General features: G+C 41.7%; 1 pseudogene; it reads right to left on the reverse strand.

Moving 5' to 3' along the window:
* Positions 1 to 7,325: 7,325 nt before the first annotated feature.
* Positions 7,326 to 7,426, reverse strand: LOC116092684 (annotated as a pseudogene).
* Positions 7,427 to 12,556: the final 5,130 nt, after the last annotated feature.

The following is a 12,556-nucleotide window of genomic DNA, read 5'->3' on the forward strand; positions in this document are numbered from 1 at the left end:
GAAACATGACAAGGGAAAACCTGCTGTTTAGAGTATGCATCAGTAAACCAGATATTAACATAAAAAGAAAAAAAACAGGTTAAGGGTCTGGAGAGGTGGCTCAGCAGTGAAGAACAGTTAACTGCTTACAGAGGACTCCAGTTCCAGGGGATCTGACGCCCTCTTCTGACCTCAGTGGGCACAAGGCAGGCATGTAGTTCACAGACATGCAGGCAAAAACACCCATATACATAAATCAAAACACATTTCTAAAAATTGACTCATTATTGATAGCATACAGTACAAAATGAAATATCCTAAACTTCTATTGGTAAAAGACCCAATTAACATGGGACTAACAAGTTAATACTAGCCTTATCAACCACACTGCATGTTAAAAAGACAACAGGACAGACTTTTCAAAGATGCAAAATTATTTCATGTCTATAAACCTGGATCTAAATTATCAGCAAAGTCTGAGAGAGGAAAAAAAAAAAGTGGTTCTTAGAAATCTAAGAGACCAGAAAAACTTAACTTGTGTCGATGTTCAATGATTTATAGCAGTATGACGGCGGGGTCAAAGAACACGAAGGATGAGAAGCTCAGGAATAACTGGGTGGGGTGGGGTGTTGCTCACAGACAGAATACTTACCTAGGAGTACAAGGCTCTCACTTCAGTCCCCAGTACTTAAAGTAGCTTAAAAAACTGAAGTGTGAAAAATAAAAAGCAAAACAAAAATCTGATTGCAATAAAAAGAAACATCTGGGTGGCATGTCTGAGAATGAAACCAGTCTAAACTAGAATAGGAAATCAGAACTCAAGGGGGAAGAGTGCCAGAAAGCCAAAGTGCAAACACCTTAAGTGACAGTGGCCTAGATCTGAGCACTAACTAAAAAGATGTGGTTCTAAGTGGCTGAGTCAAGACTGTGAAAGCTATAAGATAGGAAATCATTGCTTTTCATTGTGAGCCTTGGGAGACTATATGGGTCCATTTAAAAATAATCTGCTTTAGGGGGAGAGGGGAACCTGGAAGGGAAAACATTTGAAATATAAATAAAGAAAATATCCAATAAAAAAGAGAGAGACACACCACAGGGGGGAAAACTTGTTTTTGAGACAGGTCTCAGGTCTCCCTAGGTACCCCTGGCTACCCCTGAAGCTCACAGAGCTTCTGCTTCCTGAGTGCTTATTAAAAGTGTAAACCACCACACATAAAGATTAGCTCAAATATCAACATATTCTTCAGTAGCTGAACTCTCAAAGGAAAAAAATATAGGCCACAGAAAAAATTCTAAAGCTTTTCAGAAGTAAATAAGTAGAGCCTTTAAGTGAGGATGTACAATAAGTATTTCCACAGACTTCCACAAGCAAAGCAGAATTCACCAAGAGATAGTGAAGAAACTCATTAACAACAGCCTGGGGTGATGACACATGCCTTTCTTTAATCCCAGCATTTGGGAGGCGGAGGCAGATGCCTCTGAGCTCACAGCCAGCTTGGTCTACATAGTTCCAGGCAAGTCAGGGTTACATAGTAAGCCCCTGTCTTTAAAAACAAAACAAAACAACACTAACAATAATGATAATTTTTGCTTCTCAAAGGAATCAGTTTATTATGTGCTACTTTATTGGCAAACATTTTGTAGGCTGATGAGATGGTGAATAAAACTGCTTGGCTGAAGCCTGACAAACATAGCTCAATAATGGACCCACACAGTGAAAGGAAGAAACTGGTTCCTACAACTTGTCTGACCTTTGACCTCACACACACACACATGCACATGTGTGTGCACACAAACACACACACACACACACAAACGCACAAACGGTTTGAGAGATGGCTTAGTAGTTAGTATATGTATTCCATACACATAAAAATTTAAAAATAAAAATTTAATTAAAAAAATTAAAAGTTGTTTCCATCTTTGGCACCTTGGTACTTGGTATAAGCAGTAGACATTAGTAGTGCAGCTAAATCTCTAAAAGTTAATATATTTTGACAGTTTTTCATGAACACTGGAGAAATAGAAAGCAACAGAGATGAAATGGAATCACTTATATCTGATGAACTGCTGTAAGATAGAAGGCAAGGCGTACACCATTTACTATAGCCAAGATACAGAATGAGTCTACATGCCCAGCTTTAGAAAGGTGAATAATACATCCATCTAAAGGATGGCCGGTAGATAAAATGGAGTTTTATTCAGTCATAAAGAAAAATAAAATTGGTTCATTTCTGAAAAAATGGATGGAACTGAAGATCATGCTAGATGAAGTAAGACTCAGAAAGGCAAATATTGCATGTTTCCCCCATATTCAGAATCTAGATTTTTATATATGTAATATATAGTATAATATATAAATTTATATATTTACAAGTGATAGGAATGGTCTAAAGGAAGAAACGAGAGGTTAAGGGAGGAAAGAAAAATAAATACAAATTCTCTCATATATGGAACCTAGATTCAACAGTATACATATATGGCATGAAAGTGTAGGAAAAAAATGACTTAGAGATGGAGAGAGCCAGTGAGGACCAAAGGAGAGAGGATAATGGGAACAGTGTGTGTAAAGTATATGTACGGAAAAGTCACAATGAAACCCTTTACTTCATAGACTAACAAAAGAAAGAACTAATACTGTTATAAGGAAAAGCACCCTCCAGTTTCATTGGTGTTCAGACTGGCTGCCTTCCAGGCCCCTGTGGTCTCCTTGGAATTAGGTGGGGTCAGAGCTGCGGTCAGTGACCTTTGCGGCTATCTCCAGTTCTTCATCTGTACTCTTGTCCATCTTAAAGAGATGCCGGTTGGAAATGCGCTCTGGTTAAATCCTCGGGTCACCTGGACAGTCCTTTAAATGTGCAATTAACATTGGGGCAGGTGACTGTGCTGAAGTCTTCAGCTGCTCGGTTTGTCTGCCGCGTCTCTGAATTGGCCTTTGTGAAGACTGGGGGTGTGTGGCGAGGCTTGTTTTCAGTCTGCTCCTGTGGCAGCTGCCACTTGTCTTCCTTTATTCTTTATCAAGCAAAAGAGAGTGTGAGTGCTTGTACATCAGATGCAGAGAACACACTCTAGACGGGGTACTCCCAAGGCTGAAGCTGCTGGGCGCACAGAGGTTCTTGCAACGCCTGCTTTCTAGTTTGCATCCACAGTCTCAGTCTTGAATACAGAATCAGCCCAGAGGGAGCAGGTCTTAAGTGCACCATACTGCTTGCTTTTGCAGCCAGTGTGTGTGAGGCGGGAGAGGATGAGAGTGGGGGTTGGGGAGGGGATGGTTTCGTTTTATCAAAACCTTACTTCATAATCTCCTCATTGCAGCTCCCAGGCTCTTTCCTTTTCTAAGACAGGGTCTGCAGATTAGCCCAGGCCAGCTTTGAACTGCTAATCCTCCTGCCTCAGGAGCCCAAGTGCTGCTTATTAAAGTTTTTTGTTAATGAATTAAGAACTACAGTGTTTCATTTTTTAAGTACGAAATACTGAAAATCAACACACAAATATTTAACCTCTGATATTAATAGCCAAATGAACTGCCTCAAACATACTTAAATCTTTAGCAACAAATAACCATAAATCAACAAAAGAGAATAAGCCATGATGGAAAAATACAAATGTAATATGCACAGAAAAAGGTCTTCATGGACAGACAACTAACTGTTATTGCCTAGAAAACACATTGGGAGATTTTTATTAGTAATTCTATTGGGCAGTCTTATAATTTTGCAAAAAAAAAAATTTTTTTTTGGAGACAGTTTGTAGCCCAGGCCATTCTGGAATTATCTAGTCTCAAACTCAGAAATTCACTGTCTCTGCCTGTTAAGTGCTGAGATTAAAGGTGTCCACCACCACCACCACCACCACCACCTTTTACACTGTTTTCTAAGAGAACACATACTATACATGTGCACACAGAGGGGGGAAAAACAAAATTCGAATGACTTTCTACAAAATTCTAACAAGGAAATTAAGAGAACATTTTCTACTCTCTTCTTTTACAAGTATGTCTTAGAGACAGCTAAGGAATCGATTGTATCTACATTGGTGTCTTTTTTCTCCTGTTTATGTTTGCAGGTAGTGAGGGAGATCCAGCAGGTACAGTTTTCTGTAACCTGTGCCTTTTAAGTTCTGAATTTTTCTCAGCTCTTATCAGCCAGGGATGGCTACAATTTTTAATATACTTACATTTGACATTGCTCAGTGGAACTTATGACTTAAAGTCTTTTCTTTAGTGATCAGGACTCTCAGCTCTCCAGTGACATTAAGAAAAACATTATTATACTTCTTTAGAGCCTAGGGTGGGCACTTGTGAGTTTAGTGATCAATAACTAAATTTTCCTGGACACTCTTTCCTACTATAAGTGGAAATTTTTTTCTTTCTCGAGAAATATATAAGTAGGTGCTATTATCCCAGGAGTCATCAACTGGAGAATATGGCATATTGTTCATACTTTTTTTTAGGTTTCATTGGACAAATGCATAGTTTTTGTTGGTTTGTTTGAGATGGGATGGAATCTCAGGTAAGCCTAGACTGGCCTAAAGCTTGCTATGTAGCAGAGAATGACCTTGAATGACCCTTCTGCCATGTTGGCATTATAGACCTGAACCAACATGATTGCTTTTATGAATCCAGGACTTCTTGTTTTGGTTAAATTATCCATGTGGTGGTTTGAATAGGAATGGCCCCCATAGGAATGCTTGGCCCATAGGGAGTAATACTGTCAAGAGATGTGGCTTTGCTGGGGGAAGTGTGTCACTGAGGGGTAGGCTTTAAGGTTGTATAAGTTCAAGTCTGGCCAATGTGTCCCAGTGTCTCCTTGCTGCCTGTGGATCAAGATGTTGCACCCTCAGCTCCTTCTCCAGCACCATGTCTGCATGCTGCCATGTTTTCCACCAGGATGGCAATGCACTAAACCTCTGAACATGTAAGCCAGCCTCAATTATTTTCTTTATAAAAGTTGCCATGAGGGCTGGGGAGATGGCTCAGCGGGTAAGAGCATTGACTGCTCTTCCGAAGGTTCTGAGTTCGGATCCCAGCAACCACATGGTGGCTCACAACCACCCGTAATAAGATATGACGCCCTCCTCTGGTACGTCTGAAGATAGCTACAGTGTATTGCGCTGGAGCAAGTGGGGCTGGAGCGGGGCTGACCTGAGTTCAATTCCCAGCAGCCACATGATGGCTCACGGCCATTTGTACAGCTACAGTGTACTACTCATACACATAAAATAAATAAATAAATCTTTAAAAAAAAAAACAAAAAGAGTTGCCATGGTCATGATGTCTTTTCCCAGCAATAGAACCCTAACTAACACACCCTGTTTGGCTCCATGCTGGTTCCCATCCCTTGAAGAATGCTCAAGAGAAGGCAACAAGCTATCTGCTGATCTCCTGTCTATAACTGTCTAGATTCTGAAACTCTATGAACTCCATTATAGGGTGTGGGTGCTCAAGTAGAAGCAGTCCTGGGACTTCATTTGCATAGGAATTCTAAGACTGAGACAATGTCATGAAAACAAAGGAGGGCAGGCAGGTGGGTCACTACAATTCCTCTCTTATCCTGGCACCCTATCTCAGTCCTGCTGGATGAGCACAAATAACAAAGAGAAACCCACCTCACAGCTGCCTCATGCATGGCATTGTTTTCTTTATGAAATGTGGAGAATGTACCTATTTTCTCTAGAAGTACTAGAAGTACTCAGTAACATAGACATGATTATCTCAAATAGCTGGTAGAAGACACATGACATTCTGCCAGCAAGTTTGTTAAAAAAGTGCCCCAGAGACCACCTGCCCAAACATACAATTGTTCATTGCTGAACCTTAACTTTTAAGGGGTTCAGCCAGTACTAATACAGGCCTCCATAATGCACAAAGATTATGTTTATGTAGCACTCCTAGTTCATGGAAAGAACTGCTCACTTGGCTTAAAACTTGTAAATAAATAAAGCATTTCCTTATCCTAAAATTGGACAAATTAAAGGGTAGGATTGGAAATGTTTTTCTCAAGCCGCAGAGTAAAAGGTTAAGAAATTAACCTGAAATCAAATCAGAAAGCTAAGTTGTCAGGGGGAAATTCAGAGGGCAAAGCTGAACCGCAGGTCAGGAAGAGAGAGTGACCCTAGGTTAAACAATGAGCTGTAGGAAGCTGAGCAGCTCCCTAGCCACCAACTTCTCCTAATTGAACAGGGAACCAATCTGGTAGCCAGTATTAGTTCCCACTGCCTCAGCTCAGTTAGCTTTACAATGGCCATACGTGACAAATGTTTCTATCAAGCTTGTCCTAGTTTGCTTTCCATTGCTGTGATAAATACCATAACCAAAGGCAATGTAGGAAAGAAAGGGTCTATTTCAGCTTGCAGTTGTAGTCCATCACAAGAGGAACAGGGACAGGAACTCGGGGACAGGGACCTGGAGGCAGGAATTGAAGCGTAGACCACAGAGGGGTACTGCTTACCGGCTCGCTCCCCATGGCTTGCTCAGTCTGCTTCCTTATAGCACCTAGGACCACCAACCCACAGTATTACCTACTTACAGTGAGCTGGACCATTCCACATCAATCATTAATCAAGAAAATGTCCCCACAGACTGACCTACAAGTAATATGATGGAGATGTTTTCTCAGTTGAGACTCCATTTCCCAGATTCTCTAGCTTGGGTCTAATAGAAAAAAAAAACAACTGGGACAAATACCTTTGCCCCTGTGCTGATTTGAATGAGAAATGTGCCCCATAGGCTTGAGCGCTTGAACACGTGATTCCCAGTGGGTGGTGCTGTTGGGGAGGTTTCGGTGCCAGCCTTGTTGGAGGAAGTATTGGGGGGTGGGCTTTGAGATTAAGAAGCTTCCCTTAATTTCCTGTTCACTCTCTTCACTATACCCTAGTGATTGAAGATGGGAGCCTCCATATTTCTGCTCAAGCTACTCTGCTGGCTTACAGTCAAGCTTTCCCACCAGAAGGGACTCTAGTCCCTTTGGAGCTATAAACCCAAAGAAACTCTTCTATAAGTCACCTTGGTCATGATATTTTATAACAGCAACAGAAATATAACTAATAATAAGCCCTTTTACGGTCTAGGTTTAAAAAATATCTTGCATTTTGCATAATCCTAGAAAGTATATAAAACTTTAAACTGTGTGCTCAAAGATTATTTACTTTATATCTCATAATCCCTAGTGCTTTTAAAACTTAATAGTACAGAAATATGGATAGCTAAAGTTTACCACAAATTATGTGTGGCATAAACCTTTATGTATTATTTATTTATTTATTTATTTATTAGTAATTTTTTTCTTTTGGTTTAAAGTTTTTTTCATACAATGTTTTTAGCATGTTCTTTTCCCCACCCCTCAACTACAAAAATAGAATGCTCCATGAATTTGAATGTCATGTGCACAGAGGTCATGCTAATCTTCTTTATATTGTTCTAATTTTGGTATATGTGGTGTCAAAGCAAGAGTGCATCAATCTTTATTTAATATTAAGCAAAGAGAAAGGGTGGACTGTTAAGTTTTTCAAGAACATGCAAAGAGAAATTTATTTATGATTTATTTTTTAAACAAGTAACCACAAACAAGTCAAACATGTTTTGTTTTGTTTTAGACAGGGTCTCACTATGTACCCCTTGGATGGCCTGTAACTAATTTTTGTAGATCAGGTACTGGAATTCACAGAGATCTGTCTGCCTCTGCCTCTGCCTCCCGAGTAGGATTAAAGGTGTACCACCATGCCCAACAAGTCTTTTATGTGAACAGTGTGTATATGCACATATGCACATGCTTGTGTGTGCATTTCAGAGGTTAATGTCATGTATCTTTTTATGTCACTTTCCAGGGTCTTTTCTCTTCCCTGGAGCTCAGCACCTTTCCAGACTAGATGCCCAGCAAGTTCCAGGAAACTGTAACCACCACCCTTTAAACATGCTAGCAAGAAAGAACTTTTTCAAGATCATGGTAGAATGGAGCTGCAGAGATGGCTTGGCAGTAAAGATTGCTTTTCTGCTCTTCCAGAGGACCTAAGCTGGGCTCTAAGCACACACATCAGGTAGTACACAAACTTCCTGCAAATCTAAATGTAGCTCTAGGGAAACTCACAAAATAAGTTAATATAAATAATCATTTTGACACCAAAGAATGAAAATGGAGGTATTGCCGGGCAGTGGTGGCGCACGCCTTTAGTCCCAGCACTTGGGAGGCAGAGGCAGACAGATTTCTGAGTTCGAGGCCAGCCTGGTCTACAGAGTGAGTTCCAGGACAGCCAGGGCTACACAGAGAAACCCTGTCTCGAAAAAAAGAAAAGAAAAGAAAAGAAAATGGAGGTATTAACAAATAATCTCTGGCAAGGGCTCGGTGGGTAAGGTACTTGCTGCAAAGCACTAGGAACCTGAGTTTGGTGAGATGTAGATGCTCGGTGTGGAGGCAGATGGGAGTAGGGGTGGAGACAGGTAGATCCAGGGGCTTGCAGACTAGCCAGGACAGACAAAACAGTAAACTCTGGGTTCAGCAATAGAACTTATCTCAAAGGAAAAAAAAAAAAAGATTGAGCACTACAGACACTGGAGTTAGCCTCTGGCTTATACACATGTACTAGCATAGGCATACACCGTAAAAGTGTTTCCTGAAATACAGTTGTGAAAACCATCTTCACACAAAGACTCTGATTCTAGAGCTGCAATAGGCTGAGTGTAAATGATCTCCTGTCTGAAGCCAGTCTGAGCTACATAATGAGATCCTGCCTGAAATATCAAATGCTGGGGACATAGCTCAGTGATAAGAGTGCTAACCTAGCACACATAAGGCCATATGTTTGATCCCTGGCACCAGCAATATATTTTTAAAATGTAAATAATGGGGATGGGGCCCAGAGAGACATTCAGCAGTTAAGAGCACCGGTTGCTCTCTCAGAGGACCTGGTTCTATTCCCAACAACCTCCATGGGTACCAGGAACACAACTGGTACACAGACATACATTCAGGCAAAACATTCCTTCATACACATAAGATAAAAGTATATAATGATCAAAATTAAAATCAGGGCCTGGAGAGAGGTATCGGCTCATAAATGGCCTAATTACAGTGCCTTCATCCTAAGACCTGAGTTTGGATCTATAGCACCCATGGTGCCCGTCTATCATGGACCATTTATCATGATGCCCATCTATAACCTACCACTGGTGGGGGCAGCAGATGCCTAGGTAGCCAGTCTAGCTGAATAATGAGCTCCAGGTTTGGTAAGAAACCTTGTCTCAAAAAATAAGGTGGAGAGTGAAAGAGGAAGGCATGCAGCATTGACCTGTGGCTTCCACACACACATGCACATGTATTCACACAGACACCACATACACACACACATACACACACACATACATTCACACGGGGAGGGGGTAGGGAGGGAGAGATTTGACTTGTTAGTGATTACTCATCTATATAAAAGTATTCTTATACTTTGAATTTGGGGGTGGGAGCACATGCTGGCTGTTGGGAAAATGTGGGATTAGAGAAGCCATATCAAATCTTAGTGAATGAAGAAGTTCATAGAGACAAGTTCCCATTTATTTCATTTCTAGATATCCATTGCCCATGACATTTTGTTTTTTGAGACAAGATCTCATGTATCTGGCCTTGAATTTGCTAAGTAGCTAAAGACAATCTTGAACTTTAAAGGTTATTCTTTGACAATTGCAATCATTCATACATATAAAGAATGTATCTTGATCATATCTACCCCTACCTAGTTCCTTGATTTGGGACTTCTGATGTTTCCTGTTTCTACCTCCTGAGTGTTGATACTGAGGCATGTACCACTATGCCCAGTTTTTATGTGGTATGCTAGGGTAGGGGCTCAATTGAGATATACCTCTATCCTCTCCATACTGAACTTCCTGTGGACTTGCCCTAGAGGATTAGACCAACCGTGCATTTGTTTTCCAAGGCTGGCTGAGCTACCCTGTGTGAACACATCTTCAGTTTCAGATGGCTGAAATTGGGCTTTATACCTTCTGATGCATCCCAAGTGATTCTAAGTTCCTTCTGCACACTTCCGAGTTCAGTGCTCAACTGTCAGGTTCCTTTGCTACCTACAGGTGGGGCTTTACTTACTCAGAGGACAGAGATGCCACATTCTGACATCCTCTCCCCAGCAACGATCAGAGTTTGGAAGTAATGAAGCTTGAGGGACCCAGCAAGAATATATTTCCTTCATAGTGGTGGAAGGTGTGATGCATGTTACTCGGGGAGAAAAGAAATCTCGCTCAGCTGGGTACTGTGTAAGCTACGATGATGATCGGCTTGGATGGCAAGATATATATCTACTGGTGCAATAGTGAATGTTCTAGCAGCAGCCAGTCTCTTTCTAATTGGATTTAGGGCCTAACTCCACAAGACAATACTCATGTATGGTATGGTTAGCCAGGCCAAGCATGGCTGTGTAGGCCATAGACTCTAGGGGAAAATATCCTACTACTCTGCTAAATGGACATGGTGTTAAGCTGCACCCTAAGTGCTTATCTTTACACCCATACATTCATGCATTTCTTTTAAAAAAAAAAGATTTATTTATTTATTATATGTAAGTACACTGTAGCTGTCTTCAGACACACCAGAAGAGGGCGTCAGGGTCAGATTTCATTACAGATAGTTGTGAGCCACCAAGTGGTTGCCGGGATTTAGAACTCAGGACCCTTGGAAGAGCAGTCAATGCTCTTAACCGCTGAGCCATCTCTCCAGCCCCATGCATTTCTTAATCTTCACGAGAGAAGCTTCTTTTTGCAGTAGATGGAGAATAATATAGAGACCGACAACTGGCCAATGTGCAAGATTAACTAATAGACTGTGCTTGTCTCTAAATGGGACATATATATAGTTCACATTCTCTTACTCCAAGGTTCAGGGAATCATCTCTTAATAGGGGAGCTATGAAAAGATCTAAGGGCCAGAGGTAGTTGTTGACTGCTGTGAATGTGTTTTCTGGACGAAACAGGACCAAGGCACACATGGATTCACAGTGGCTGTGTCTACTACATGCATAAGCCCTAGCTAGCTGAGATCTCAACATGGATTGGGTCAAGGTCGCAAAGTGCTATCCATAGCTGAGGGTTGGCAATTGATGGCTAATGTGGGGGTGTTGGGGGGTCAGTTTTCTTCAGGTTTTCTGCCCCTGAAAGGACACCTGTGCTCCAGTGGATGGCCCTGCATTCATGTGCATACTGGCAGGATTACATGGACTCAGTGCATTAAAAAAAAAAAAAAAAAAAAAAAAAAAAAAAAAAAGCACATGAAGTTGAATGGTAAATGTGGTGGAAGGGATGAGCAGGAGTTGGAGGAGAGGGATGGGAGTGTGGTGGTGGTGGTGGTAGTGGTGGATTTGATAAAAACACATTCTATGTGTGTATGAAATTCTCAAACAAGAAGAAAGAGCTTGGATTAAGTGTTCTCCAATGTGAGGTTTATGATGAGTTGAACTTTGTCTCCTGAGGTTAAAGGTGTGCCAGTTGAGCATGTGGATTCTTTTATTTTTTTTATTTTATATATGTGAGTACAGTGTAGCTGTTTTCAGACCCAAAAGAGGAAGGCATGGGATCCCATTACAGATGGTTGTGAGCAACCACATGGTTGCTGGGAATTGAACTCAGGACCTCTGGAAGAGCCCTCGGTGCTCTTAACTGCTGAGCCATCTCTCCAGCCCACATGTGGATTCTTAAAAATCAATAAGAAGACATCCACATATTCACAAGGAATCTTTATTGATCTCGACTGTATTCAAAGTCCAGAAACTACTACACTACAGTTTGGGCTTCTTCATCATACACACCTCGGGGTATCATGGTCTGTGTTGAGCACAGGAGGCTACCAAGATGTGTAACACCTGGTCCATGAGCGGCTGGGCTCCACCGCAGAACAAGGGCAAGAGGCACAGAACCTGGTAAAATCAGGCAACAGCATCATCGAAGATACTATTCAAGCCTCACTTGCCTTTCTATAGGGCTATGCAAGTTCATACCTCACTTGCCTTTCCATAGGGCTATGCAAGCTGACAGGCATCATCCTTTAAATGTAATTTAGGGATAACAGCAGTTAATATGGCCAAGCAGTAAATGTCATCAGGGAAAGAGAAATCCTGTGAAGATAGCCAGAGGGCAACATAGGGGTCCTAACTATCCTATTCTGGAGTCTCTGCTGAGTAAGTCTAACACTGCAAAGGGCAGCTGATCAGTTTGATCCAAATTCTATCTTTCAACTAGTTGCCTGGAAAGGATTTGTAACAGAGTGAAGGCGATGAAAGCGCTATGTTGCACACTTAATTGTGTTCTTTTTACCACCCAACTTCACGTATCCATGCACCAAAATGTTGATGCTATACATACTGGAGGCTACACTTACATGACAATTTTCTTCCATCCCTGATGGGTCTGGAAGCTCAGAGAGAGAACTGCGGCCGGAGCCAGCCTCTCCTGGTGGAAGTGAGCTGGCCGCGGGTGGAGCTGCGGGCCTCGGCACCAGAGCCACTCGCGAGCCGCCGGCTCCTACAAGCGGTCTCACGCACGCAAGCGCACTTGCCTCCGACTGCTTGAGCACCTCTGGTCTTGGAG

This window comes from Mastomys coucha, unplaced genomic scaffold (assembly GCF_008632895.1).
Source record: "Mastomys coucha isolate ucsf_1 unplaced genomic scaffold, UCSF_Mcou_1 pScaffold15, whole genome shotgun sequence".
NCBI classification, from domain to species: Eukaryota; Metazoa; Chordata; class Mammalia; order Rodentia; family Muridae; genus Mastomys; species Mastomys coucha.